Source organism: Cygnus atratus, chromosome 2, assembly GCF_013377495.2.
Source record: "Cygnus atratus isolate AKBS03 ecotype Queensland, Australia chromosome 2, CAtr_DNAZoo_HiC_assembly, whole genome shotgun sequence".
Classification (NCBI taxonomy): Eukaryota; Metazoa; Chordata; class Aves; order Anseriformes; family Anatidae; genus Cygnus; species Cygnus atratus.
This window is the reverse complement of record NC_066363.1, coordinates 89,548,481-89,573,517: the sequence shown is the minus strand read 5'-3', so window position 1 is coordinate 89,573,517 and position 25,037 is coordinate 89,548,481.

The following is a 25,037-nucleotide window of genomic DNA, read 5'->3' as shown; positions in this document are numbered from 1 at the left end:
AGAGTCTGAGTTTAGCTTTGCTTCAGCCTCAGCCAAATTACTTCATCTTGCTTAAGAATGATAAATGTAGAAAGAAAAATACAGAGCAGTGTCACCCAAGACACTCAGAAGATGCTTATGTCACTGGTCATACAAAGTGTACATTGCATGCTCTTAAAAAAAAAAAAAAAGAGAAAAAAAGAAAAAAAAAGAAAGAAATTAAAAGAAAAATGAACGTCATTCCTTGTTTCTCAGCTGAACTCCAGATAAAACTGTGATGTACTGGTGGGAAGGCTTCTGAAAGTCCATTGTTAAGGTCTGACTACCACCAAAGTCAAAGCAAGGTACCATTGCCTTACATGGAGTTTTGCTGCATCTATCTGCCCTGTCAATTATAGCTTTATGAAATGGAGTTTTTCCTGACTTTCATTAAAAATATTTCTGGATTTCATTCCACTTTGCTGTCCAAGTGGGTCAAATATTATTAAAGGTAAGAAATTAAAGTTTTTTGAGGGGTAATACATGTATTCATTCACTGTTTTCTACATTCATCTTAATATACCTACATCTCTATTTTCTCTGACTATAGTACTTAAGCATACTTTTGAATTATGCAATGAATGTGTCAATATGTACAAATGTATATTTTTGAATTAATAAATTACAATTATTTAATGTATATCCATTGTATATGTACACATTACATATATTTTAAATATAATTAGTAATAACTATTATGTACCTATATAAAAACACACATGTAGAAATAAATATTTCTATTTATTTATAGAAAACAGTAATTGTTTCCAAACTATATCACTATGTAATATCCTACTCTGTTACTGTTCTAGGTAAGTCCCGCACCTGGGGAGGAACAACCCAAAGCACCAATATACTGACTGGAAAGCAGCTTTGCAGGAAAGGGCCTGGGGGTCTATGTGGGCACCAAGTTGAATGAGCCAGCAATATACCCTTGCCACTGTTCAGACTAGTGCAAAGAAGGCTCATGGGGGATCTTATCAATGTATATAAATATCTAAAAGGATGATGCAAAGAGGCTCTTTTCTGCAGTGCCTAGTGGCAGGACAAGCACCAATGGATGCCTGCTGGAACACTGGAAGGATTTTACTCCCTGGATGATGGGAGCACTGTCACAGGCTGCCTGGGAAGGTTGTGGAGTCTCCCTCCTTGGAGATATTCAAAAGCATTTTGGACATGGCCCTGGGCATCCAGCTCATTGTCAATCTGTACAGATGTAGTAGAGCATGTTTAAATTGTGAAAAAATGATACCTATTAGTGACAATATGTTGGCTATGATTGTTTGGAACAGTCCTCACATTTCCTCTGATTCAAAGAAAGATACACAGACACTCATGCTTTCTCTTATTACTGTCGTCCATCAGGATGTAAAGAAAATATCTTACAGTAGCTTACGTCCATAAAGATAAAAAACTGATTTTTATAAGGCTAAAGTGGCAATTTACTACAATCAAAAAAAAAAAAAAAGGCAATGAAATCTTCTGTAAGCTTAATTCAAGGAGCTGAAAAGAACGTAGGTCATGAAATCAAATTTATTTTTGAACAGGTATAAAAATTCTATAGATGATTTTACATTTAAGGAGAATGAACCAGCCTGAAGACCCCTCATTAACTTTCAAGGGCCATTTGGCAGATAATGGAACTCATCCACTAAAACATTTATTTTACGTGTCTTATAGACACACTTGCTTATCTCTGAACAACAAGATCCACTGTAGGAGAAAAAGCTTGTCTACATTGAGGCCAGGACGAAAAGTGGTAGAGAAACAACACAGGGATAAAAATGAGGCTGGGGATGGAGAAGAACATATAAGCAAATTAAACCAAACGAAACGAAACCAAAATCCTGTGCTACAATGAACAAGAAAAACAGAAAACCACTGAAGGCTTTCATTTTTGTCCAGAAACAAAGATGCAATTCCAAACTTACAGACTAGCTTCAAACAGATGCAGAATTTGTTTTATAAGAAATCCTGGGGTACTTTTTTTTTTTTTTTTTGCGGGGGTGGGGGAGGGGGGTGGCTGGGGGCAAAAGCTTTGGAAAAGTTGAGAATGATTTATTTCACTATCTGCCCTCCTCCCTTCTCCCCAAGCTTTCGACATCCTTCCACTGTGGAAGGGGCAAGACATTGAATCTGTGTTTTAGTAAAGCTGACATTTTAAAGATCGGCAAATTTCTCAGTGGGAAACTATGGAGGCAATTCTTCTGGATTTTAAAAATATAAATTAAAGAAAATTGTGTGTCTGACCTGAAATGTGAAAATGTGAAGCCTATAAATAGCAAAACAAATTGTTAAATTGTTTGTTCTTCAGAAGTTAATACCACCTTAAGGTGGTTTTATTTTTTTTATTTTTTTTATTTGTGTGTGTGTGTGTATGTTAAGAAACAACTGTGCAAAAATCTGAGAGTGCACAAAGTTGCAGAAAGCATGTTTTTGATGTAGTTGTGTTTTAACTTGAAAAAACATTCAGTACTTACAAAGAAATGAAACCTTTTTTTTCTCAATGAAAAGCTTTGTAGTCTCTCTTGCATTCTTTTCTGATATTCCTGTTTGTGATTTCACCAACACCTTGTGCTGGGGTTTACACTTTACTTTTAACAACTGACAAACTGAAAGAAAATATAAAACAGTGTAAGACCAGCTCTCTAAGATGTCATTAAAATATGTATTCACACAGGATAGGTATATACTATATGTCTTCTCTGATTTTACTTTAAGACCTCTTCAAGTAGTATTGCGTATAATTAGTTTCCTTATTTTCCATCACCACAATAAAGACATTGTTCAGATGGGGAAAATTGAAGGGGAAGCAATTGAAGCCTTGCCTGTATCTGAAGTAATACAGTCAAAGTAGAAATAAAAGTCTTGTTGCACAAAAGCTTAGAAAGGAGATATCATTCTGTGTAACTGCATCTCTTCAGGCTGCCTTCTGGAGTCATGTACCTGCTTGTTACACATTTGAGAAGTGTTAAAATTAAGTGACTTGTCCTATGCTCATAAACAATTAACATTATCTCTTTTTTGAAAGGGACACAAGAAACTTCTGTCTTCCATTATGTTTCCACACAGAAATAAAGCTGGGAGATTTTGGCAGGTAGTTCTAAAGAAAGTCTGAATACAAATATAAATTCAACACTTTATGATTTAGTCCAATCATATCAAATACTCTGAACTATTATAAAAAATACAGTTGTCTAAAAAACATCTGTTGACTGTTTTAGAGATGGAATGTCCTGAGGAAGTGCTCAGTAGTTTGAAATTTATGCAAAATGTAACTTTTTCCTTCTTTTCACGCTTTCACCTGCTCTTATAAATTTTCTATTTGTACTGTTTCAAAAACATGTTCATTCTGAATATTCTGGGCTACTTTTAATTATTATAACTTAATTAAGATAGCTACTTAAGCTAACTAAGCCTAACCCAGTCTGTATAAGCTTTATAAGCCTACGTGATCCTTCTAACAAGTGCTTTTCTGACACTGCATTTATTCAATGTTGTGACCAGCTGTTCCATTTATCTGCCTTAGATTTCCTAGCCCAGCTGATCTGATATTCATCTAAAAATAGGTTGATGGGTTTTAGAAGACAAGTAGTGCTTTAAATTATAGAATGTGCAATTTTATTGCTTTTGAATATGTACGTGTTGACATTTCCATGAATGATTTCTTTTCATAGGAGAGTGGTTTTTTTTTTAGTTTTAAGAAAATGGTATTCAAAATGTATGATTTATATCATTACTTAGTAGCCATTTTATAGAAATGTATTCTATTAAGATTCAGTCTCTGTGCTTCGTACTGTATTGCCTTATAAACTAAGTCCAAATTCTGAAACTATTTACTTTGTTTCTTTCCCACTTCTAAAAGGGTACTGGATTAGTTCTCTAACATAAAGCTCCAGATGTACAAATAGCTGTATTTGTATAATCTTACGTAGAGCAGAGTTATCAAATGAGTTAAGGTGGGCTAGTATAAGTTGCCAGATACTTTCCTCATCTGTCCTCCTGTCTGTCTCTACCTTGCTGCTTATTCCACCTGTTGATGCTATTAATAATGATTTGTTATCATGGCTTGGTAGTTTCTGATGAGACTGTATGTAAGATGACATACATTTTGGGCTGAAGAATTCTAAGAGAGGAAGAGGAAGGTTTGAAAAACAGCAGGTAATTCAATTACAACTTATGCATTCTTGATTATAAGTTAGAACAAAAAAATCCATCAGTTCTGTACATTTGAGAGGACTGAGGTAGAGAGTCTAATATATCTGCGAATTGTTATATGTGCACTATAAAAAATTGCTCTATGTGAAAATACTCACATGTAAAGATATGTATAGCTTGATTTTTTTTCTTTTTTTCTTGGATGTTGTTGTTTTTCCTCATCCTTGGGACATCCAATTCAAGTATCATAAAGTGAGTATATATATGAGGCCATTCAAGTGTATTAGATATTCATAAAATTATAAGACTTTAAAAACAGATAAAGCATTTTCTATATTGTATGGAGTTTCATCTTAAATTTGCATGCATTGTCTTAATTCTAAGGTAGAGGGATGGCTGAGTAGGTCTTTTTTTCTTTCTTCTTTCTTTCTTTCTTTCTTTTTTCTTTTTTTTTCTCATTAACATGATGAAATTTCATCAGCAACCTGAAAAGCTTTGATTACTTTTTTTTTTTTTTTTACAAAAAAATAGCTATTTTCCTTGTAATATTTTTTTTCCCAGGGCTTTCTGAACAATTCTGTTTTTGACTGAGTTTTCCAAAACTGTGTCAGTATGTTTAATTTCAAAAAACACTGACCCAAGAAAATGTTGACATTCTCCTCCCCCACTCCTCTAAGCCATCCTATGGTTTTCAGAAATAGATATCTATCTGGAATTGATTTAAGAATTACTGACTACCAGGGATAGAGCTGCTTCTGTGCTTGCCCCTTGCTTCAAGCTCTGATGAGACTGTTTTTTTTTAGTGCTAGCTTCAGTTATAACTATTTATGTGGTCACATGCACTCTTTTGCATTCACAAATGGCTTGGGACTAAATTTTTAAATTCCAATAGCCAGCCATCATGTCCAAATGTAACTGATAAAGTTTCTTACACCATATGTGTATACAAGTTTTGTGAGCAACTCTGCTGATTATTGACAAGAGAAGAGCTCCAAAGCATTTTAACAGTTAGAAAAAGAGCAGCTTTGGTCTATTAGGTGTTTATAAATGCTCCTATTCATTTTTCCCTTCTCCCTTGTTATTGTGCTTTTCTGTTGTGCTCTGTGATGGTTCATGCTTACATGTTACATTGTTTACGGGTATGTCAGTTAAACTATTCCTCTGCCTTTTGCTTAAAGAAAAAGATGTTCATTCTTTGCTCCAAAAGGTGAGGGGATAGGAAGGAAAGAATGCACCTATGTTCAAGACAATAGTGTAGGTAGACCATAGTTTCTGGGAAAGAAGTGTGGCATGTATTGCAGTTGTATAACAGCAATGAAAAACAGAAGTTGGAAATATGGTATTTCTTGTGTCTTGGTTTTATTATTGTTCCAGCTGTACGCTGGGTAGGATTGTGTTTGCTTTTCAGTGCCTGCATTATCATATTTCTCATACATAAATCCTTCTTCTGAGGACTGTATTTGATGTTTATTTCTTTACCTGTTGCTCCTAGCTACTTCTGTTTTCTCATTTCTCCATTTAGCCTTTGTTGTCTGTCCTAGGAACATCACAGAATCACAGAATCACAGCATGTTGATAACACACTAATGTTTTAATTGTTGTAGAGCAGCGCTTACACTAAGCCAAGGACTTTTCAGCTTCTCGCTCTGTCCTGCCAGCGGGCAGGCTGGGGGTGCAGCAGGAGCTGGGAGGGGACAGACCCAGGACAGCTGACCCAAACTGGCCCAAGGGGTATTTCTTACCATCTGACGTCATGCTAAACAATATATAGGGGTGGCTAGCCGGGGTTGGGGGGACCAGCTGCTCAGGGATAGGCTGGGCATTGGTCAGCAGGTGGTGAGCAATTGCATTGTGCATCACTTGTTTTGTACACATTATTATTAGTAGTACTATTATCATTATTTTTTTCCTGTCCTAATAAACTGTCTCTATCTCAACCCACAGGCTACATTTTCCTGATTCTCTCCCCCATCCCAGAGAGGGAGGGGGGAGGGTGAAAGAATTTGTTTCCCTCTCTCTTTCCTTAGAGGGCTTAATAAGGAATGGTTTGGTGATGAAAATAGGCCTGCCTGTGAATCAGCCACTTGGATCATTATCCTGAAGTTATTATTTTGTATGTAAATATGTCTATTATGAGGAGAATGAATATACAAAATAATGAAGGCTGCTATAGGAGTGTTTTAAATGAACATTAGTTAATCCAGCAAAAGGCTGTAAACTCTATTTTTAATCTCTCAGAGTAACTATAGGTAATTCTTTCCTATATTGCCTATATTTCCTGTCTTCCTACTTTCCCCCATACCTGCCAACTGTTTAGAGAAAAATTTGGCTCTTAATGTCCAGATGAGACTGTGTAGAATAAAACAAATGAGTGGACCTCAGGAGTGATTTACAGCCTGTATGAACCCACTGTAATAAACTATGGCGCATCAATCAGCACCACACCTAATATCGTAGATTTTTTTTTACAAGTAGATCGTGGTGAAACTTATTGTGTATGGGCTAAACCAAGTTGGAGAAATGCATTTGTCTGTGTCCTCCATACAGATTCCTCAGTATAAAGCTTCTGTTTCTTGTTTGTAGTGAAGGAGTTCACTTGGAAAGCATGCATATATATATATATATGATATTAAGTATATATTAGATTATATATTTACCTGATTTAAATTATATATTCTTAGCAAATGTTGGTACTTTCAACCTAACTTTAAAGTGAGTTTCTTTTTCAAAAACTGATTCTCAAGTATCCCTGCCTTTCTTAACAGATTAAATATGTTTGCTTGTGTGCATTCTTTTCTTTAAGAGCTGTATCTGTTTCTTTGTTATTAATTTTTTTCAGCCATAGCTGAGGGATGTTTAAATATAACACTCTTGATTTGAAAAATAGGTATTATAGTTTAAAATTTTATTAAAATATTCTAGTGTTCCTTATTTTAGCATCTATTTTCATACCTGAATTGGTGTGATAAATGATTTATCACAAGAAATACATTAACAGTTTTTAGTTGAGCGTGTCCATAACTATCTTTGCTACAGTGGTTCTGTAGAGGTCGAATTGTAGTACACAATTTCACATTTCATTGTAGTACATTTCACATTTCATTACTCAGAAATCTTGTTGTAAGTCTTATTATTGATGTCAGCTAGCTTTAGTCACCTGAATGCTTTTCCTAGCTGGAGCACTAAGCTGCCAGAAAACAACTTCATCTTTGTGCCTAAGTACTGGACATATCAGATGATGTATTTGCAGTAGAGAGTAGAAATACTGTGTAAAAACCTGACCAGTCATATCTGAGAATGGTGAGTTTGAACTGGCATAAGTGCTAAGCTGAGCAGGAAAATGGAAAGCCTGTGCTACCATGGAAGGAGATGAGAAAAGCCTGGCTTATATTTGGCAGATCAAAGACGGAGAAGATCTATGTTGAATTCTCTAAACTGATCTGTTCACTAAATATTGAGGAAGAAAAATGTCAGGCTGCCAGCCTGAAGTAGACCCATTTACTATAACCCTTTGGTGCTGACCCATGGGCCAACTATTCACCCACTGTATTACATGTTTTTCTAGCTGTATGCTGCACATTTTATCCAGAAGGATACTGTGAGAAACAGTATTTAAAGCTTTGCTGAAAGATTATATCAACTGACTTCCCTTGGTCAGCTGTGTGGGTGACCTTGTCATAAAAGGAATTAAGTTCCTTAAACAGGACTTTTCTTTGTGAACATGTGTTAGCTGTGACCAATAACTGCATTGTCCTTTAGGTGTTTTCCAATAACTCCCAGAATAATCTCCGTAATTTTACTAGGCACTGAAGTGAGACTGACATGCCTGTAAACCAGGGTCTTCTTTTTTGCCCTTCTTGAAAATTGGAACAATGTTTTCCGGTCAACTGGGACCTCTCCAGACTCCTAAGACTGTTGAAAAATAATTGAGAGAAGTCTTGTAATGACATCAGCCATCTCTCCAAGTACCCTGGGATGAATCCCATCAGGCCCCATAGAATTATATGCATGTAGTTGGAGCAGCAAATCCCCCACAAGTTCAGGGTTGGCTGGGAGTTTATCATATCTGCAGTCATGATCCTCCATCTCAGGGCTCTGGGATGCCCATCATCAGTGTTGAAGCTAGAGGTGAAGAAGGTGTTAAACATCTCTGCTTTGTCTACATCTCTATTTGTTAGGTGATGATCCTCATCAAGTAATGGACAAATGTTATCTCTGGTCCTTCATTTCTGTTAGCATAAAAAAAAATAAAATAATATTGTCTCCCACAGTACTGGCCAGCTTAAACTTTAATTGAGGTTTGGCTGCATGAATAGGGAGAAGTCCCTACAATGGCAAACAGCATCTCTGTAGTCTTTCCATGTCACCTGACTTCTCTTCCAGTGGCCGCACACTTTCTTTTTTTGCCTAAGCTCTAGAAGAAGGTCTCTGTTAAGCAAAGCCTACCTTCTACCCTGCTTGCTTGACTTCCAACATTTTGAAATTGATTCTGTGATCTTAAGAGGCAGTACTTAAAAAATTGACCAACACTGATGGACCCCGATGCTTTCAAAAGTAGTTTCTCAGGAGATCTTACCAACTAGTTCCCTTAGCAGCCTGAGGTCTGCTTTCCCCATATCCAGGGTTGAAGTTTTGGTAGCAGTTTTCCTCCTATCACCGAAGATTTTAAACTCTACTTCATTGTAACTATTGCCAAGATGGCCACCAATCACCACTTCACCCATGAGACCCTCTCTGTTTACAAGCAACAAACCTTGGAGGGCAACTCTCCTCATCAGTACCTGTCATAAGAATTTATCATCAAGGTGTTTTAGGAATCTCCTGGACCTGTTTGTATCAGCAGTGTGGTATTCTCAGTTTACATCTGGCAAGCTGAAGTCACCCATAAGGACAAGTGCAGCAGATTGAGAGGTGTCTCTTAGTTCCTTAAAGAAAATTCACTGTTATCATCATCCTGGCCGGGAGATCGATAGTAGACTCCCACATAACATTCACTTTATTTGCCTGTCCCTTAGTCCTTACTTGGAGGCTCTCAATTGCGTTATCGCCAGCTGCAAGCTCTATACTGTCCAGCTCCTCCATTACATACAGTGCCACTCCCCCCATCCTCCACCCATGACAACAACCCCTTTATTTATTTATTTATTTATTTATTAATGACTGAAATAGTCCTGATACAGCGGATAGGCTGACTTGCCCTAGGCGACCACTCTAAACTGGATGGACCTTTGTCCACATCATTGTTTGCTAGTCCATCAAGGTCCAGAGCCTCATACCTATTGTGTAAAGATATCTGGGAAGAAAAGGTAGGCAGGGAGGGGAATTACCTGCTCCCCTGAGCAGAAATCAGCTTCCATTACCCCATCTCATAGGTTCCCTCCTCCTGACTGGTGGTGAGAGGGTAGAGGATCCTTCGTTTCTTGTGTTATGGCTGGCTGACATATCTGTCTCAGGATGGCAAGAGTCTGATTCCACCAGTCAGTATCCTCTGACTCCCTCATGCTCCTCGGCCTGTGCACCTTCTCCCAAAGCTCTGTCACCAGCCTGAGCAGTTCTCATACCCGGGCACACCTCCCCCATGTGTACTCACTGCTTCAGTAAGACACTGACAGAAAACTTGGGTGTGGCGTAAAGACCACAGGGACACCAGGGTTCTTTTAGGATCAGTAACTGCTACTACTTTATTGATGACATAACTTCAACTTCCCCTTATTGAGGACAGGCTCCCTTCTTATACCATTCTCCCCACAGCAGTACTTTTCCACTAACTATTCATTGGTCAAAAACTTTGCCTGGCAACAGCAAACACCCAGCAACTTCCATGTCTTAACGGCTGGAGAACAAGTAGTTTGAGACAGCAAGGCATCTCCTGAAACACCGTTCTTTGTTCCTTCTAAACACTTTACATTCCTCCTGGCCTCATCGTTAAGAGTCCGATGTTATCACCAACCACGGGGCTTGTCCACCCCTATGGCCACACTCCCACAAGAAGTTGCATAGATTTGGGCGTCCCCCCCAGATCTCTTCTTCATCCAGGCTTCTTTGTCAGGCCTCCTGCCCTGCGCTGGCCGCGAGAGCATGGTGGGGACGGGGCTGAAAGCAGGAGCGCAACAGCTCCTGCACCCCCGGGACAGGCACTTTGTGGGTGTGCTCCCTGGTGCTGCTGTGGGAGCACGCAGGTACCTGGTGTAGGCTGGCACAAGGAGGAAGGGGCGCGGAGGCACCACTTGGGTATATCCTGCAGCCTGAGGCCTGGGTGGTCATGTGTTCCCTTGGGAGTTCTGTCTGGGTAGCTCTGTTGCTTCCTGTGGCTGGAGAGGACACAGGGACCGCAGATGACATGGCTTTCTGCTGGGTGGATACCAAGACTGGAGCTCCTCACAAGCAGGTTACAATCACTGTTGGAAGTGTCAGTGAGTGCCCTCCCTGCCCTATACCAACTGCCACACCATGCTGTAGCTGCCCACTCTGTCTGCTACCCTCTTCGCTTGAGGTCCTTCGAGCTGCCCTTTGTGGGTGAGGAGGATGGCCGCCATTACTCTTGGCCCTACCCACAACCCCTCAGCCACTCTCAGGAGAACTTCTGGCTCCTGGCAGGTCTCTGCACTTCTCCAAGGTTTCCCTGGCTCATGTAACTCCCCTGTACGCTACAATCCCCAGCTCTGCTGCAGAACGTGCCTGCACTGGAGCCGATCACGTCAGCCAGTGTGACTTGTAACAACTTACATATAACGTCATTATTGTGACAACTTATAACATCCAGAAATGAATCTAGCAATAAACAACAAATCACAGAATCACAGAATCACAGAATCATCTAGGTTGGAAGAGACCTCCAAGATCACTGAGTCCAACCTTGGACTAAACCATATCACTAAGCTCTGCATCTAAACGTCTTTTAAAAACCTCCAGGGATGGTGACTCAACCACTTCCCTGGGCAGCCTATTCCAATGCCTAACAACCCTTTCAGTAAAGAAGTTCTTCCTAATATCCAACCTAAACCTCCCCTGATGCAACTTTAGCCCATTCCCCCTCATCCTGTCACCAGGCACGTGGGAGAATAGACCAATCCCCACCTCACTACAGCCTCCTTTAAGGTACCTATAGAGTGCGATAAGGTCGCCCCTGAGCCCTCTATTTTCCAGGCTGAACAACCCCAGCTCCCTCAGCCGCTCCTTGTAAGACTTGTTCTCCAGACCGCTCACCGGCTTCGTTGCCCCTCTCTGGACTCGCTCGAGCACTTCCATGTCCTCCTTGTAGTGAGGGGCCCAAAACTGAACACAGTACTCAAGGTGCAGCCTCACCAGAGCCGAGTACAGGGGGACAATCACTTCCCTAGCCCTGCTGGCCACACTGTTTCTTATACAAGCCAGGATGCTGTAGGCCTTCTTGGCCACCTGAGCACACTGCTGGCTCATATTCACCTGACTATCAACCAGTATTCCCAGGTCCTTCTCTGCCAGGCAGCTTTCCAACCACTCATCTCCCAGCCTGTAGCTCTGCTTGGGGTTGTTGCGCCCCAGGTGCAGGACCCAGCACTTGGCCTTGTTGAACTTCATACAGTTGGCCTCAGCCCATCGCTCCAGCCTATCCAGATCCTCCTGCAGAGCCTTCCTGCCCTCGAGCAGATCGACACACGCACTTAGCTTGGTGTCATCTGCAAACTTACTGAGGGTGCACTGGACGCCCTCATCCAGATCATCGATAAAGATATTAAAGAGAACTGGCCCTAGTGCTGAGCCCTGGGGGACTCCACTAGTGACCGGCCTCTAGCACGAGAGAATCCATACAAAGGAGCAAAATGACATAGAAAGAATATTTAGCTGAATGAATGGATAAACAAGACGTTTTGCTGTTGGGTGAGAGAATGGGATTATGAAGCTACAAAGTTTTCAAGGAGACCTGCTCCATTGCTTAGGCAGTGGTTAATATTTTTTTAGCAAAGCAATAAATTTACAGCCTGGATTTATCTGTGTAATTGTGTGACATCCTGCAAAGGAAACTAATCTTAGGTGAGATAAATGGCACAGACTAAAAATGTGCTCTTCTTAAATGTAGTACTCCAGTCATTTTAAAATGATGGCATGTTTCGTCTTGGGGAAACAGGGAGAAGGATAGACTGTGGGGATAATTAGTGATCATTACAGGAATGAGTACTTCCTAAATAACTGTGCCAATGAAATAAAAAATGTATGAAGAATTTTGAGAGTATTTAAAGAATAATAGAATTTCTTAGTCAAGATATTAGCAAGTTCTGTCAGTCAGAAAAATAACACACATACACAGGTATTGCTGTTGATGCTGAGCATTTAAAAGTACTATGGCTAGTTCTAATCATAGCACTACATAGCAGTGATAATGGGTGACAGAGCACTGGCGCAGGTTGCTCTGAGAGATTGTGGAGTCTCTCTTCTTGGAGATCTTCAGCAGCTGCCTTGACGTGATCCTAGGCAATTTTTTCTAGGTGGCCCTACTTGAGCAGGGGTGTTGTACCAGATGAGGTCTAGAGGTCCCTTCCAAACTCAGCCACTCTGTGAGTCTGTGACTCCGTGATATTCACATCATGTATTAATGAATTGTTGCATATTCCTAAATATTTTCTGTCACAACTGCTTTCATTTAAATAAAAGAATAAAGAAAGTCAAAAGTAAAAAACAATAGATAAGAAGGTCTACAGCATCTTACACTGTTTGTACTTTTCCTTTTGAAAACTTAATATTGGTATAATCTACCAATTGTAACTATTTACTTTATACCGTTATCAGATTAGAAGACTTGAAACCCTGAATCAGCTGAAAGCTTGGTTTTATTTCAAATTCAACCAACTCCGTTTTGTATTTCATTTTTTTCTGTTAACTTAGTCTTAGTCCTCTTCCCTTTGGTTTTCAGCTTCTCCTTTTCTTACTGACTCTGGACTGGTGTTTTTTGTCTGTTTTTTATTGTTTATTTATTTATTTGTTTTGTTTTGTTTTGTTTTTTCCCCTAGGTATTATGCTTGATTTCCTGGCTATACAATATATTATTTTTAATCTTCATCTTTGTTCCTTTTGATGTTGGTCTGCTCTGTTCTTTATTTTGTCTTTTTAGAAGCTTCCTGATAGATACTCTTTTGCTCCTGATAGCTCCTGATAGCTTCTTTTTTTTCTTTTTCTTTTTTTTTTTTTCCAGGATTTCTTTGGTTTTGTTTTGTTTGATTCATTATATCTTAACAAGGTTGAGCATTGTTTTCCAAGGGAATAGTTTTATTCAGTGAAAACTCTAGTTTTAACCAACTTGAAGCATTTGTGACTGAGGTCAAATTTGGTGATTACTTTTGGACCATTAATTTAAAAAGAGTTCCAGAGAAACATTTGCTGAATTTGAATACAAAATATTTTAGTCTGAGTTCACCAGGGGATGTACCAATATTTGTAAAATCGCTTTGAAATAGCTGATCCTTTTCAGAAGCTTGTGTCAGTTACAAAATTTACTAAATAGTCTTTCATGTCTAGGAATAGTATGATAAAAAATGAACAAGGAAAATTTTGAATAGATTTTTCCTGGTTTTTCTACTGAAGCCGTGGAATAATTATATTCATATTTATGTTAATAATTATATTCTTATACTCCAGGACATAACATTAGAGTGATTACTTAGGTAGATGCCATAAAGTGAAAATGTTTCAAAAGTAAATGTAGACAAAAATCTGTACTAGGATAGCTTACATTTTAAAGTTTGGGGAAAGTGAACAGAGGGTATTTGAAGAGGAGTCACCCAACCAGGTGTTCACCAATTAGAAAGAGTAATATAGCATGCTTCTTTGGAAGTTCTGGGTACAGCTACTAGGTCTGCAGGTATATTGACTTGTTCACCTAGCCCTTTGCCAAAAATGATAAAAACATAATGAAATAATTTTGCTTTGAACTTAACAGAATGTATGGTTTCAGATATGAAGTAAATTTCACTTTTGGCTTTGTCTGAAACAAATTTTCTCTATTTTGGGCACTGAATTGAAAAAAAAAAAAAACAGTCACCCATTGAGCCCTAATCTAGACCAAAAAGGTCAGACCAACAATTTTCTTTGGCAGATTCTTCAAGAAATGTGTCAGGAGCAGCTCTGTTGCCTGCATTAGAGCTTTACCCATGTATATAAAACTCTAGTGTCTGGAAAGAAGATTAATCTCCTTTAACAACAGCAGTTGGCTAACAATTGACTTTTAAATCACTTGAGTCTATTATCTTGGCTAAAACAAGTCAGTGTGCATCCAGTAAATCTAGTCATATGAAGTTAAACAAATTTGTTTAACTTCTCATTTTTCAGAAAGAACAAATTTGGAAAGCTTGATATTGTTATTCAACTTGATAACATTATGATATTCTCCTATATGAATATACAAAACAACTTTCTATAAAGTATAAATGCTTTTGAGGTCTTTTTCCTTCATTAAAATAAATAAATAAATAAATAAATAAATAAATAAGATTTATTCAAACGACCTGAAGGAGGCGGGATTTTTAACTAGGTAGTTAATGATATAAACCACAAACTATCAAGTTATGTTCATGGGTGAGTGAGGTGTATGAAAATCTGCTGAGAGAGCACATCACGCCCAGCTCTCATTCTAACATCATTCAGTTGTTTCTGAGAGGTGAGAAATTTCTATTTTTCATGCCATCTTTTTTGTTACATTTAACAACAGGCTTCTGAACTCCCCTACCCCCACCCCCACCTTGTTCAAATACAAAATTATTTGTAGAAATATGTGATTGTGTGGAGGGGAAAATACCAAATGTATGACAGTGACAGGATTTTGATATAGACAATAACTTAATTAGTGAGCTGTTCTCATTATCTTCTGTTCCTGTCTCCAAACTCAGGCAACATTTAAAATATTTTATAACTTTTGTATTTTTTAATAAAAAAGGTAAGGGTAGGCTTGTGCACAAGCTGAGAGACTGTAGATTAGCAGAAATTAATTATACTTTTGACAGAGATTTTGTACTTAAAAAAACCCTCTTTATCCCAAAGATATTCATTGAGACCTTGTTTTGTCATTGTTTAGTTTAATAGCAGTGTATTCTACAAATAGCTATATGCATTTTATGTGGGTAATGGGATTGCATGAGCCTCCCTCTCCCTCAGCGAGGCTCAGAGAATTTTTCATTCTCAGTACTGTGACAGTAAGTCCTTTGCTTATATTGTCAAGTAGATAGAAATAACTGCCTGTATTCTGACATATTTAATTTGTTAAAAGGAATGTCAGATCATATTTGGATCCACTTTAGATGTCTCATGGCATCCTGTTAATTTACACTGGAAGAGGCTTGATTTTTCTGCCCACAAAACATGTTAATTGAGGTTGTTTCTGTTTTGAGCTGTACCATTTTAACAACTACAGAAAGTGTTTTTCCTTTTCAATTGTGCTGTAATATACCTTTGAGCCACAAAGGTCTTTGGGATTATGTTAATCACATTTTTAAATGTTAAAGTTACCAATGTTCTCAAAAGTAAAATTCTAAATAGTTGACATTGTTAGCATAATGATGGGCTTTTATTTAGATGTACATCAGTCACAAAAGCAAGGTGTGATCCATGTTTGAACACTTAGTCTCAGATGAGCAAAGTGCTAAACACCCACCATTTTCAGTGTTACTTGTAAAAAGTTGACATTCTTGTCAATCCTTTTAGTGTAGAAACAAAACACTGAAGGCTGTCTTAGCAAGTGGCTGACACCTTTTTTAAGCCTGATCAACTCAGTTGTAAGTGGCTGTTTCGATACTGCTAGAAACTTGCAGACTGCAGATTTTAAAAGCAATGTGAGTCTCATTTTCCACGTTAGAATCATGTCACGTGTTTGCTTAGTCATTGTAATTTAGTTAGACTGACTCTGCTTTACAAAAGAAGAATCACAAGAGAGATTCTGTTTAGTACTCCTTGTAAAGTACAGTTGACAAATATTATACATTAGCAATTATTCTTAAACTGATTATTTATCATAATACACATGCACAATTATTTGATAGAATGGATTGTGCTTCTTGTCAGCTAGATCTAGGCATACTTGGAATGAAAAAGTATTTCTTTAAGTCTCTAATACATATGAAATATTTTATAGATTTAAAAATATATATACTGAGTGTCAGTATCATCTTCTAATTGGTGTCTCTGCTAACATCTGATTCTACATAAACGGAGCTAAATTAAAAATTGCTCACAGTTGCTTTGTCACCATATGATTGACAGAGTTTCTGCTGAAACATCTGTTGCTGTGTTCTTAAGTTTCCCTTTTTAATTTTTAATGTTCAGTCTCTGTTCACAGACAGATGTTGTCAAATTATGGAAACACATACGTAATGTACTAAACAATTAGTGAAATAATATATTTTTACATTTTAATTTAAACAGAGATGCTTTTATCCTGTACATTTATTCCTCTCTTTTCTTGCAAGTTCCACATTCACTCTCAGATCAATCCCATTCTTCCCTTTTTTCCCCTTTTCAGTGGAATCCCATTTCAGTAAATGGAATTTCACTCAATTCTGTCTCCCTTAAGAAGGTTTTGGTCAAAGCTCCATATAAGAGCTGATAGTGCTATTGAAATGGACACCTGAATTGATATACTGAATTTGAGTTTCCCATTTGAAATATTCCAGACAAGTATTGTTCAGCATTTGAAATGATGCATTTAAGGACTACTATCCTGCACTCTGTTGTGTATTCTAAATGTGTATATACTGTCCTGTATATACATGAGAGTTTCACATATATTTATTCAGTTCTCATTCTGGAGAATATTTTGTGACCTGAGTGGTTGTAGATCTAATATCTAGAAAAGATCCAACTGATAAAAGATCTGATGAAAGTTTTCCATTGACTCTAGTCCTTTTATCAAATCTCTGATTTTGTGATGATTGCAACTTTGATTCTGGGTATCTGTAGATTTTAATGTAGTAATGGCACTTGGATCACTGTGAAATTTGTTGTGAAGTTAATGGTCTTAGTTTTTACTTTAAGACTCGACTTTTTTTGGAATCTATGTATTTAAGGAAGTTGTTTGGATCATCACAAAGATTTGGATTTAAGTAAGGTATAAAAAAAGCTCCTTTAAAAGAGCTGGAAGGCTCAGACTCAGGCTCAAGCATTCAGAGGAATTTTTTGGGGTCACAATAGATGCTGACCAAGGTTTGGGACTAAGGGTTTCTGTATGGAAAGCTAACAATCAGGCAGATTTCAAAGTTGCCCAGTCCTCTATGTTGACATAGCTTTTTAAATGCTAATGTAACTCTTGGTGTTTTTATTATTATTATTATTATTTTATTATTTATTTTTATTTTTTATTTTGTTTTTTGGTTTTATCTCTGTATATCTTCCCTTGGATGAACATATATTGCTTTGCAAGGTGCCCTCATTCTGTGTGATTTTGCTTGAAGCAGTAGGGAAATGCATCTTGCTCTTTGATGACAGAGGGCTATCAAGACTGCATTCTTCCAACATCATTGGTACTTATCTGTCTCATCCAAGTAGCTGTTCTAGTGGTTCGTGGTGCTACTGCTATATGAAGCAGTAATTATTTATTGATTTATTTCACTGGAGGAAGCCTTCCACCTTCATTCTGCGAGATGAAAAAGGAATCTTTAAAGCAGAGTGTCAGAGAAAATATCTGAATGATAACTCTGGAGTAAATCACAGCAAATGGGCCCTAGTTCTTGCAGTGGACAAAGGCTGAGGCAACAGAAAACTCTGAAACAAGGTCCTCATTGGACCCTTTAGAGGATGAGAGAAACAGATAATTGTGGTTCCTGAGAGAAACAGCTGTGCAGTCTTTACGGGATGAGGACTAGGAAGTAGGCATAGGGTGTTCTGAATTAAGTAAGTGGAAAGAATTCTTGAAGTCAACTAACTCCCTAACTCTAATTTCTTGTGTTTTGTTTAGTGAGGAACAAGGAGGCAGGAGCACTGCTGCAGACAAAGAGGCTTCAGTGTTAGTCTGCTCATAGTCAATTAAGATATCACAATTATCAGGTGTTTTTGTTACTGCAAGTGCTACTCTCTTCAGCATTGAAAGTGGGTACTTGCCCTACCTTTGGGAGGAGACATTGTCTTGCATCCCTACTGCATTATAGTGGACAGGGAAGGAACAATAAAAGACCGTATGGTGTGGGGATAGAAGCTTGGTTGGTCAAGCCTTTTTTGTTAGTGTGCACTAGAAGGGACTTTCCTCTCAGCATTGCATCAGGAGGGTTCTTCACGTGTTTCTTGCCCATTATTCAGTGTGTATTTGAAATGCCTCTTAAATCACTGCATGTGGTTGCAGTCTGGCCTACAACGGTGCCTACTACCAGGAAGAGTGGAAAACTTCATACTGCAGTGGGTCAGTATTAACTTCCCAGGAATGTATCTTGAGAATTGTCAATGACCAGCAGAAGCAATTCAAAGGAAGAACCATTATTTAGGGCAGAAGGTAAAGAGGAGGAGGATGCTAAGAGATTTCTGTACATCAGGTTCTCTCAGACATGCTAATATCTCTTCTCCTTCATATTTAATCTCAATATCACATAATGTGAAAGCAGGAAAGGAAAGGAGGGGAGGGGAGGGGAGTATGTAACTAACTTTTCTGTAACCAAATCTGTAAATACATTCATACATTCAAATGATATAAACACAGCATAGGTGCCTCAATGTGCAATGCAAGTTTCTGTCAGCTGAAGATCTTGGCAGTATATCCTCACAGTAGTTTTATTGTTATTAAGATTCAAAGCTTGACAATTCAATCTTTGGTCTTAAAGGCTCTGAAGGTCAATGTCATATCAGAGAAGACAGCTGGTGGGAGCATGATGGGTTCCTTTAAATGTTTATGTGCTTTTGGTCTGTTACCAAAGGAAAGAGCATTTTCCCTGTGATTAGCACTGTTGTTGGCAGTTTGAAGAGAAAGAGGAAAGTCTGATTTACACATTTTCTTTGAAGGAGGTCTCTCTGGTTAAAAGTCACTTCAAGCTATCAGGTAAGTGTGCCAAAGCCTCTTCAGCAATAACTTGCACTCTAGTTACTTTGCAGGGAGAATAGATGAGTTCATTCTGCAGGTCCATTCGTCTTGTACTAAGAAATGGATCTCCAGCCTTAGGCAGTGTCCCGGTTTCAGTTAGAACAGAGTTAATTTTCCTCCTAGTAGCTGGTAGGGTGCTATGTTTTGGATTAGAATGAGAAGAGCGCTGATAACATGCTGATGTTTTAATTGTTGTAGAACAGTGCTTACACCTAGCCAAGGACTTTTAGAAGATCTTAGAAGATTCTTTAGAAGATTCTTTAGAAGATCTTAGAAGAGCATATTTCAAGGACCCAAAAGGGTTCCACTGGGCTTAGAGACAGAGGACATTAAACAGTAGTCTACCTTGCCCGGTCTCTCAGAGAACCCTTCTGTTGTGGGGTTGCTGAGGGTTGAAGAACAGCAAGTGCCAATCGCTACCACAACTGTGCATCAGCAGCAATATCACACCAACCGAGACTCCCTGATTCCCATCCATAAGCTAATCCGTCAACTGGAGATCCAAGGAGTGATCAGCAAGACTCATTCACCTTTTAATAGTCCCATATGGCCAGTGCGAAAGTCTAATGGTGAGTGGAGACTAACAGTGGACTATCGTGGCCTGAACAAAGTCATGCCACCACTGAGTGCTGCAGTGCCGGACATGCTAGAACTCCAGTATGAACTGGAATCAAAGGCAGCCAAGTGGTATGCCACAATTGATATCACTAATGCATTTTTCTCCATCCCTCTAGCAGCAGAGTGCAGGCCGCAGTTTGTTTTCACTTGGAGGGGAGTCCAATATACTTGGAATCGGCTGCCCCAGGGGTGGAAACACAGCCTTACCATTTGCCATGGACTGATCCAGTCTGCGCTGGAGCAGGGGGAAGCTCCTGAACACCTGCAGTACATCGATGACATCATTGTGTGGGGTGACACTGCAGAGGAAGTTTTCGAGAAAGGGAAGAAAATAGTCCAAATCCTTCTGAAGGCCGGTTTTGCCATAAAACAAAATAAAGTTAAAGGACCTGCATGAGAGATCCAGTTTTTAGGAATAAAATGGCAAGATGGACGTCATCAAATCCCAATGGATGTGATCAACAAAATAACAGCTATGTCTCCACCAACTAGCAAAAAAGAAACACAAACTTTCCTAGGTGTCGTGGGGTTTTGGAGAATGCATATTCCAAATTACAGTCTGATTGTAAACCCGCTCTACCAAGTAACCCGTAAGAAGAATGCTTTTGAATGGGGCCCTGAGCAACGACAAGCCTTTGAACAAATTAAACAGGAAATAGTTCATGCAGTAGCCCTTGGGCTAGTCCGAACAGGACCAGATGTAAAGAATGTGCTCTACACCGCAGCCGGGGAGAACGGTCCCACCTGGAGCCTCTGGCAGAAAGAACCTGGGGAAACTCGAGGTCGACCCCTGGGGTTTTGGAGTCGGGGATACAGAGGATCTGAGGCCTGCTATACTCCAACCAAAAAGGAGATATTGGCAGCATATGAAGGAGTTCGATCTGCTTCGGAAGTGGTCGGTACTGAAGCGCAGCTCCTCCTGGCACCCCGACTGCCGGTACTAGGCTGGATGTTCAAAGGAAGGGTCCCCTCTACACATCATGCAACTGATGATAGATGGAGCTAGTGGGTTGCACTGATTACTCAGCAGGCTCGAATAGGAAACCCCAGTCACCCAGGAATCTTGGAAGTGATTATGGACTGGCCAGAAGGCAAATACTTTGGGATATCACCAGAGGAGGAGGTGGCCCGTGCTGAAGAAACCCCACTGTACAACAAGCTACCAGAAAATGAGAAGAAATATGCCCTGTTCACTGATGGGTCCTGTCGTATTGTGGGAAAGCATCGGAGATGGAAAGCTGCTGTATGGAGTCCTACACGATGAGTTGCAGAAGCTGCTGAGGGAGAAGGTGAATCGAGTCAGTTTGCAGAAGTGAAAGCCATTCAGCTGGCCTTAGATATTGCTGAACGAGAAAAGTGGCCAGTTCTCTGTCTCTATCCTGATTCATGGATGGTAGCAAATGCCCTGTGGGGGTGGTTACAGCAATGGAAGCAGAACAACTGGGAGCGCAGGGGCAAACCCATCTGGGCTGCTGCATTGTGGCAAGATATTGCTGCCCGGGTAGAGAAGCTGGTTGTAAAGGTATGCCGTGTAGATGCTCATGTGCCCAAGAATCGGGCTACTGAAGAACATCAAAACAACCAGCAGGTGGATCAGGCTGCTAAGATTGAAGTGGCTCAGGTGGACCTGGACTGGCAACATAAAGGTGAATTATTTATAGCCCGATGGGCCCATGACACCTCAGGCCATCAAGGTAGAGATGCAACATACAGATGGGCTCGTGATCGAGGGGTGGACCTGACCATGGACACTATAGCACGGGTTATACATGATTGTGAAACGTGCTGCAATCAAGCAAGCCAAACGGTCAAAGCCTCTTTGGTATGGAGGACGATGGCTGAAATATAAATATGGAGAGGCCTGGCAGATTGATTACACCACACTCCCTCAAACCCGCAACGGCAAGCGCCACGTACTTACAATGGTGGAAGCAACCACCGGATGGCTGGAAACATATCCTGTGCCCCATGCCACCGCCCGGAACACTATCCTGGGCCTTGAAAAGCAAGTCCTATGGCGACATGGCACTCCAGAAAGAATTGAGTCAGACAATGGGACTCATTTCCGAAACAACCTTATAGACACTTGGGCCAAAGAACATGGTATTGAGTGGGTGTATCACATCCCCTATCATGCACCAGCCTCCAGGAAAGTTGAACGATACAATGGACTGTTAAAGACTACACTGAAAACAATGGGTGCTGGGACATTCAAAAATTGGGATACACATTTGGCAAAGGCCACCTGGTTAGTCAATACTAGAGGATCTGCCAACCGAGCTGGACCTGCCCAATCAAACCTGTTACACACTGTAGAAGGGGATAAAGTTCCTGTAGTGCACGTAAGAAACATGTTGGGTAAGACAGTCTGGGCTACTCCTGCCTCAGGAAAAGGCAAACCCATTCGTGGGATTGCTTTTGCTCAGGGACCTGGATGCACTTGGTGGGTAATGCAAAAGAATGGGGAGGTCCGGTGTGTACCTCAAGGGAACCTAATACTGTATGAGAATAGCCCATGAGTTGAATTGTAGTATGTTAATTATTATATAATACTGTATGTCATCACTACCATGATTGTTATATATCATAGATGAAAATGGTGATTAATGAGAAGGTATTGGAAAGAGTGTAACCTGAGCATGACATAAATGGTATGGAATAAGGGGTGGATATCTGTCCTGGTTTCACTTAGGACAGAGTTAATTTTCCTCCTAGTAGCTGGCAGGGTGCTATGTTTTGGATTAGGATGAGAAGAGCGCTGATAACATGCTGATGTTTTAATTGTTGCAGAGCAGTGCTTACACCTAGCCAAGGACTTTTCAGCTTCTCGCTCTGTCCTGCCAGCGAGCAGGCTAGGGATGCAGCAGGAGCTGGGAGGGGACAGACCCAGGACAGCTGACCCAAACTGGCCAAAGGGGTATTCCATACCATCTGACGTCATGCTGAACAATATATAGGGGTGGCTAGCTGGGGTGGGGGGGCTGGCTGCTCGGGGATAGGCTGGGCATCGGTCAACGGGTGGTGAGCAATTGCATTGTGCATCACTTGTTTCGTACACATTATTATTATTAATACTATTATTATTATTATTATTATTGTTATTAATATTTTCCTGTCTTAATAAACTGTCTTTATCTCAACTCACGGGCTTCACTTTCCCATTCTCTCCCCCATCCCGGAGAGGGAGGGGGGAGGGTGAGCGAACGGCTGTGTGGTGTTTGGCTGCCAGCCGGGCTAAACCACAACAGTCCTTTTGGCGCCCAACTTGGGGCCCGAAGTAGGTTGAGATATCGACAGATTTGACCAGAGTGTGTTAAACTAAAATTGGTATAAGTATTAGACCTGCTTAATAGTTGCTAGTCACAATGTTGATTGCCTTAATCTCTAGTCTGCTGTGCCAGTTTCCCAAATTGAGTTTTATAGCACGTTACTTTCTGTATGTGCTCCCTGTTGCGCTGTTTATCCTTTCTGGGCCCTGGTTTAAGATTGTTATGGTACTGTGAGGTGTAACGATGGCTTATGAAATGATGAGATTTCTGGTCATGACTCTAACCTGGTATTTGTACTCAGCACTGTCGTCGACTCTATACTTCGGAAACCATATCTCAGAAACTATTAGCAATTACACCTATTGCCTTTTTTCGTCAGGGAGTCAATCTGTGGAGGGGACAGGGGAAGATATTTTTTCCTACCTGTTCACTCTCCCTTCCTCCTTCACCACCCTCTTATCCCCCGAGCTAGTTACGGTAGCTCTCCAAGATGTTGAATATCCTTGGGATACTCAGACCAGCATGTTCTTGTTGTTATGTCTCCTGAATGCGCTTCGGGTTTTGTTTAAGGTTAAACAACTACTTAGGAATCTCATCTGGAGATCTGTCTTGAGGCGGGATAGTTGTGAGTGGCAGGGAGTGTGGGAGGATATGGGCAGGTTTCTAGAGCAGTGGGCACCTCCAGTGTTTTGGACATTCACCCCTGAACAACTGCAAAATCCTAAAAAAACTGGTAGAATGCTTGAAAAAAAGGTGTCATGACTCTGGCAGTTCCAAAGTGACACAAATCACTGTAGCGTGCTGGGGTCTGGCTTGTGCCTATCGAGCTGCAATTGATGCTACTATCAACCTAGTTCCAGCTCCCGCAGCCGTTCCAGTTCCAGCTCCCGCAGCCGTTCCAGTTCCAGCTCCCGCAGCCATTCCAGTTCCAGCTCCCACAGCCGTTCCAGTTCCAGTTCCCGCAGCCGTTCCAGTTCCAGCTCCCGCAGTTGTTCCAGTTCCTGCAGCTGCTCCAGCTCCTGCAGCCGCTCCCACTCCTGTGGCTGGGTCAGAGAAACGAACTGTAGCAGTGCAAGTTGCCCCTGTAGAAAAGGTGAAAAAATGGTATAGAGACTCAGGTCATTTAGAACACAGACAGTCTTCTGCTAGGTCTAGGTATGGAGAAGATGGGACTGGGCCATCAAATGTGCAGGAGGATGAAGATGAGGATGAGGATGTTGAAAAATCAACAGTAACTACCCGAACCCTATACCAGCGTGAGCTACGAGATTTGCGAAAAGATTTTGGTCGCTGTATAGGTGAACAGCTTGTCACCTGGCTGCTCCGGTGCTGGGACACTGGAGCCAATGGTGTGGAATTAGAGGGCAGGGAAGCCAGGCGGCTGGGATCCCTTGCTAGAGACGCGGGCATTGACAAAGCAATTGGAGATGGAGCATGATCTCACAGCCTCTGGAGGCGTCTCCTGTTAGCTGTGAAGGAAAGGTATCCCTTCAAGGGAGAACTTGTATGTCTACCAGGCAAGTGGACCACCATGGAGAAGGGAATTCAGTACCTGAGGGAATTAGCCGTACGGGAAGTAATTTATAAGGACCTAGACGACGCACAAATATCCACAGATCCAGATGAAGTCCAGTGTACACGACCCATGTGGTGGAAGTTTGTACGGAGTGCACCATCATCATATGCCAGCTCATTGGCAATAATGGCCTGGAAAGAGGATGAGGAACCCACAGTGGATGAAGTGGCTAAACAACTCCAGGAGTACGAAGGAAATCTCTCCTCTTCCCTACAGGCCTGCATCTTGGCTGTGGAGAAACTCTCTGAAGAGTTCCACCAGCTCTGAGCAAACGGTGAGCAAATGGCTGTGTGGTGTTTAGCTGCCAGCCGGGCTAAACCACAACATTATCCAACAAAATGAGTCAGTTTCTGTGTTGAGAAGCTGGCTTGAG